Below are 6,986 nucleotides of genomic sequence, written 5' to 3' on the forward strand. Positions count from 1 at the left end.
CACAAAGTTCTCCCTCTTATACATACCGAATTTGGATCATGCCGTTGTACTAAAATCTAAATCTTCTCCTTTGTTTCATCCTTTTTCATTCTAGACAGTCACATTAAGACCCTTTATCTATGTCACACACATGGTAAGAAAGTCGGTTAGCGTCTTTATTCATCTTTTTCAACTCGCAATTAGCTTGATGATGCAAAATTTTTGTATGAGCAATCATATAAATATTTTTTTCAAGGTTTAACCGTATTACCACAGTATGACCTTATATTATATTTTTTTTTTTCTTTAAGGTTTAACCGTATTACCACAGTATGACCTTAAGAATTTGCTTAGATGATTCGCTTATATTCATCGACAAACCTACTTAATGTGTGACTTTATAGATGGTGTCCGACTGGATAGATAAACTACTAAAGGATTCCACAAATTCGAATCAAGAGATTTTGGCACAATGGTTATTCAAATTGATATCTATACTAGGGAGACTTCTGGGTGTTGGAAAAATACCGATTTTGTTGTAAAATTCCCTAATTTCCTTAACTTAGCCTCTCGTCTTTTCTTAACCTATATACTTTCTAAGTGAGCTATTATCCTAAGTCTTTGGAAAAAATTTTAATTTGGCTCAAGAAAAGGAAAAATTTAGAAAAACCAAAGAATATACTATAAATTCAATTTTTTTATTATGCGAAAGGAAATAAAAATTCAAATAACTAAAAATTAAATAGAGATAGTAGAATACTCCCCTAAACTTAAATCCAACAGTGTCCTCACTGTTGCGACTCAAGAGCAGAATTGGAGCGTAAAACCTGTGGTAAATCATGGGGGAGGCTGTTGATGGTTTTGGAAATTGTTGAACTGAAGCCTCAAGCCGCCTAGCTCTTGTATGACATTGTCGAGCTGTTGTTGACGGTGCTCTTCTGAGCTCTCCCATCTATGATAATAGCCCTGCATCTCATGTTGGTTTTGAAGAATTTGGTTTTGCTGGGCTTGCATGAAAGTCATTCGTTCCATCATCTCCTCTTGTTGTTGGTGCATGGCATAAAATAATCCATCACGCTCTTGATTTAGTGCGTTTTGGGCGCGTATCTCATGGAGTACATCATCGATGGAGCTTTGCCTTGATGAGGAGGAACTACCTGCAAAAGTGTTAGAAAAATGTGTAGTGTGTGCAGGTGGAACAATGCTTGCGCCCCCACCAGCAGCACCATTTGGAGAAATGTGCGTGGGAGCTCTATTAGTCACAAGATCATCAGAGATAGTCATAAAAAAATAAAAGAAAGCAAAAATTTAAACAAGAATTAAAGAAAACTCATGGGTTGCCTCCCATGCAGCGCTTTGTTTAACGTCGGTTAGCTCGACTATCTAGACCTATAGGTCAACATGGTTCCTCCTCTAGACTCACATCTTTTAAATTATGCTCAATATTCTTGGGTCTCCATTTGAAAATGTCAGACCATTTCATAGGTCTTCTCTTCTTTTTTTCTTTCTTTTTCTTAGAGACACCCGGGGGTATTTTATTTTGAGCGATGTTATTTTCTGGGTGGTCTTTTAATATGTCGGGAGGTATTTTCTTAGAAACGGGGCCTTTTAATTTATTCGGAGCCACAGGGGTTCCTTTTTGGAGTCTTGATGGAGTTTTTAGTTTTAAAGTTGGTTTAACATGGCTAGGTTTAGGAACTTGTGTAATCTCTAAACATTTAGCTAGGTCGTCATCACCATTTTTATGAGTTGGAGGAGTGGAAGTTTTTAAAATTTCAGAATGTTTAGTTTGATCCTTCTCACTCTCTTTTCTACATTCCTGGATGACGTCTACCATGTAACAACTATCGTCTATAGCTGGTGCTTTCATGAGTTGCGTTAAAATAAATTCGACTTTTTCTTCACCTACTACAAACGTTAGCTTTCCTTCCTTTACGTCTATTACGGCTCCGGCAGTTGCTAAGAATGGCCTTCCTAAAATGATAGGTGTATTGGAATCTTCCCTTATGTCCATGACTATAAAATCGGTAGGGATATAGAATTGACCTACACGTACTGGCACGTTTTCTAGTATACCTAAGGGGTATTTGACAGAACGGTCAGCGAATTGTATTGACATTTTAGTTGGTCTCAATTCTCCTAAATTAAGTTTTTCGCATATGGACATAGGCATTAAGCTGATACTGGCTCCTAAATCGCATAGGGCCCTATCTATTACATAGTTTCCAATTACACAGGGTATGGAAAAACTTCCTGGGTCTTTTAGCTTAGGAGGCATATCATTTTGGAGTATGGCGCTACACTCGGCAGTAAGCATAACGATTTCCTCATCCTCGATCTTTTTCTTTTTAGTTAAAATTTCTTTGAGAAACTTAGCGTATGAGGGCATTTGGGTAATGGCTTCCGTAAAAGGTATTGTGATGTTCAATTTTTTTAGAAGTTCCACAAATTTCCTAAACTGTCCCTCGCTTTTGGATTTCTCAAATCTTTGAGGATACGGGATGGGTGGTTGATATGGTGGTGGGGGTATATAAGGTTTCTTCTTTTCTATGATTTCCTCCCCACTATTTTCTTTATCTTTTATGTTTTGTTCACTCTCTCCCTTGGTTACCTCATCTGAGTCTTGGTGTATGGTTGGAGTATTGGTTCTAGGGTCGGCTGGTCCTTCGTATCGGTTCCCACTTCTTAATATAATAGCATTAACATGTCCCCTTGGGTTTGGCTCAGGTTGGCCTGGAAAAATGCCTGCGGGAGCAGCAGTTGATGCTTGTTTTTGTGCTACTTGTGCTATTTGAGTTTCTAGCATCCTAGTGTGAGTGGTCAAGACATCTAGCTTGCTTGTTATTTGTTTAATTTGCTCACTAGTTTGAAGGTTGGTTTGAGTCTGGGTAGCTATGAAGTTTTCTACTAATAGTTCAAGATTAGACTTCCTAGGAGCATTGAAAGCAAGTTTTTGGAATCCTGGTGGTGAAGGAGTAGGTGCTTGGCCAGGTGCATATAGAGCATTGTTACTTTTGTACGAAAGGTATGGATGGTTCCTCGGACCTTGATTGTAAGGGTTTCCTTGAGTGTAGTTTACTTGGTCTGGGGGAACTTCCGTTAAGAGTTGACATTCAGCGATTTTGTGCCCTTGAATTCCACATAGTTCGCAATTTGAAATTGTTGCAGCCATGGTGGCTGCAGGTGTTGTGGTCATACTCTCCATCTTTTGAGTTAGAGCTTCAAGTTTGGCTTTAACAAGGTCAAGCTCGTTTACTTCGTACATACCGCCTTTCGTTTGGGGCTTCTCTACGGATGTTCTCTCGTTTCCCCACTGATAATGGTTATGAGCCATGCTCTCGATAAGCTGATAGGCTTGGTTGTATGGTTTATCCATAAGTGCGCCACCAGCTGCGGCGTCTATTGTCATTCTTGTATTATACAAGAGACCATTGTAAAAGGTGTGGATAATTAGCCAATTTTCGAGCCCATGATGAGGACATATCCTAATCATTTCTTTATATCTTTCCCATGCTTCGAAGAGAGATTCGTTGTCTCTTTGTCTAAATCCATTGATTTGGGCTCTTAGCATAGCAGTTTTGCTAGGCGGGAAATATCTTGCTAAAAAGACTTTCTTCAACTCGTCCCATGTTGCGACTGAGTTGGATGGTAGAGACTGGAGCCAGGCTCTAGCTTTATCTCTTAACGAGAAAGGGAATAAACGAAGTCTTATAGCTTCGGGACTGACACCATTTGCCTTCACGGTATCCGCGTATTGCAAGAATATGGACAAATGTAAATTGGGGTCGTCCGTGGGGTTTCCGGAGAATTGGTTTTGTTGTACGGCCGACAACAACGAAGGTTTGAGCTCAAAGTTATTTGCCTCAATAGCGGGGGCAGCGATGCTATTGTGAGGTTCAACTTACGAAGGAATAGCGTATGACTTAAGTGGACGGTTTTGCGGTCCTTCAGCCATATCTGGTTCGTTAACTATATCAGGAAGAGGAATCTCTAATTGATTTTCTAAATTTCTACGTCTTAAAAGACGTTCGGGTTCGCTAACTAGTTGCACCAATCTTTCGCCTCTAGAGCGAGTGCTTGGCATGCAACAAACGAACTAATCGGGGTAAAATAAAAATAAAAATAAAAATAAAATTGCCTTAGTCTCTACGGTGTAACACTGGAGTTACGATATCGACTAAATTGGTCCCCGGCAACGGCGCCAAAAACTTGATCGAACGCGACAATGACCGCAAGTATACAGTCGTGTCGTGTAGTTTTAAAAGATATCGAACCCAAAGGACCAATAACCGACCTACCGTATTCTAGTGTTGCTTTGTAAATCTAAGGCTAATGATTTAAAGGGTTATGATTAAATGAATAACTAAAATAAGAGAAATAAATATTTTTTAGATTTTTAATATGCAAATAAAATATTGCTAGGACGTGCTATTAGTTGCTTCAGAGGGTTCAATACTTAGTTCGCGCTAGACAAAATTACTACCACATCTAATTGTCGTATTTTAATAAAATCGATGCTCCAGGCGAAAGCCGTTCTCACTTCCAGCTCTCACAACTCTCATCATGAAATTAATAAAATACTTTACAAAGTAGTTGCATTACTTCTAGATTTTAGTGGTGTAAACAATTAAATTTTCGAAACTATATTGTTTTAAAAATACAATTCAGATAGTATTATAAATTATAAAGGTGGTGCTTAACTCTCGTCCTCACACCCGCTAATAAAATACTCTTTGAAAAACAATATAATTTAATTAACTCTAATCCCAACTCTCGTTGCGAATTAGATTTAATGTTCAGTTTTTACTATCTAGTAGAAATCTCACGCTCTCGCTCTATTGATTTTTACTTTAATTAATTCTCACTCTCGTGACGAATTATAATCAACGCTTAATTAAAAACTGCTTAAGAAAATAAAACCGTTGTCAGTTTTCAAGAATTATATTTGATTTAAAAACACTAATCTCAGCTCTCGCAAATCTTGACTAGCGTTATACTTAGATAAAATAAATGCTCAGCTCTCACACACTCACTTACCTATTTAAGTACCTTTGAAAACCAATATAAAACTCATTAATCCTAAATAGCTCTCGCGGACTTTAGAACTAACGGTCAGTTTTAACTATCCGACCCTAAACCTCAACTCTCGTCAATGTTGGTTTATTGCCTTTAAAACAATCCTCACTCTCGTGACGAATTATTTGAAAACGTTTTTGTTTAAAACTGGTGGTTGAAAACTATTAAGCACGAATTAACTACCGAACCCCTATTAGCTACTAACTACACATCCTAGCAACGCTAATTTAGCTAGACATAACTAAAACTAAAGACATAAAAATAAAATAAGCAAATAAATAAAAAGACATAATAAAAATAAAAGCAGAAATTAAAAGCATAAAATAAAAACAATAAAATAAAGACAAGAAATAAATAAGACCATAAAATAAAATAAGAACCTGAATTAAAAAGAAATCTCGAGTACAGAATCCGACAGCGTAACGGTAGGAAAATAAAAAAAACTTATTTTATTCTCAACGGAGAATAAAATAATACTAAACTCTCAACTTTAGAGAAGAAAACCTTGTGGTACTAAGCCTAGTTCTCAATTCTCCAAGTCAAGTGTTATGTTTTTGAGTGAAGAGAACTAGCCTATTTATACTAAAATACAAGGGAAGGGGAACGAATTCTGGCCGATGTGGGACTTGTGTTGAATTAGCGCGTGTCCGTTTGATTAACCGGATGGCCATGATTTGAAGGAAGTGGCGAGGGCCACTTGGATGCAGCTGGCGGGCGCCATTAGGGCCTTGTTGGCGGTCGCCACTTTGGCTTGGCTGGCGAGCATCTTGTGGGCTGCACATGTGTGGCCCAATTGGCTGCACATGTGTGGCCTTTTGTTCATTTTTGCTCCTTTTCGGTCCGTTTTCGCTCCTTTCTTCAACTCGTACACTTTTTATCTGTTTATTTAAAATATGAGAAATAAGTAACTATTTATATAATAAAACTTCGGAATCGAAATAAAAACATATAGAATATAATAGTAAATTAACTAAATAAATAGCATATTTTTAGGTGTATCAACCACTGCCTAAAATTGGTTCACCAAACCATCATAACTTCTATATCATTAGTTTCAAACGACATCTTCAATTCGCCCACAATCCATCTATCCATGTTCCCCATCATCTTGCATTGCAACAAGCATACTCTTCTCCTCTACTTATTCACCCATCAGTTCTTTTCAATTCTAACCTCTACTAATCATCATCTCTCTATGGATAGCTATCTTTAAACTTCTCCTTAGTACATTCGATACCAAAATCAAACTCTTGAATTTAATCCACAAGCTCCAAATGTTCGCCATACGATCTAACTCTATCCATTAAATTCTAATATAAGGTACAAGGTCTTCCAATATCAACTCTTTGTCTTAGTATTCTTACTAGCGACTCCTTGTCTACTCCCAACATGACATTTCTAGAAAATTTCCAAAAATTCTCGTCCAAAATACATCTTAAGTTTATTCACCAAATCACTACCATCCCATCATCCATGATGAAACAATTTAAAATCTTTTACTTCATTGTCACCGATTGTGACCATACTACATCAACATCCACGATGCATCTAACAAAACTAGTCTCTACCGACTCTTCCATTCCATGAATCCAAATTCCTTAGCAAATACTTACTCACTCTTATCTTTTGGGCACTACAAAATGCTCTCCGATACTTACTTTGGGCATCGCCTTCAACTCCTTACTATATGTGCTCAAACACAACATCTACTCACATGTGCGGTAATCCTTTTCGCAACTCTCACCTAGCACAAGTCACTTTCAACATGACCTCATATTACTTATTCTCTACACGTTCTCCAATGGCTAACTTTCTTATTTCAAATCATTCTAAGACGTTACTACTCACTTAGCTTCATCTCAACCTCCAAGACTCTACGTTCTCGTTCAACATGTGACACTAATTGTCCGGTCATTATCCAAATCCAATTA

General features: G+C 37.5%; 1 non-coding gene across 1 annotated transcript; it reads left to right on the forward strand.

The window, feature by feature from the left end:
- The first annotated feature begins 3,443 nt into the window (after positions 1-3,443).
- LOC123887775 lies at positions 3,444-3,550 on the forward strand. Its single transcript, XR_006801773.1, has one exon. It is a non-coding gene; the product is annotated as a small nucleolar RNA R71 (small nucleolar RNA).
- The last annotated feature ends 3,436 nt before the right edge of the window (positions 3,551-6,986 follow it).

Source organism: Trifolium pratense, linkage group LG5 (genome assembly GCF_020283565.1).
Source record: "Trifolium pratense cultivar HEN17-A07 linkage group LG5, ARS_RC_1.1, whole genome shotgun sequence".
NCBI classification, from domain to species: domain Eukaryota; kingdom Viridiplantae; phylum Streptophyta; class Magnoliopsida; order Fabales; family Fabaceae; genus Trifolium; species Trifolium pratense.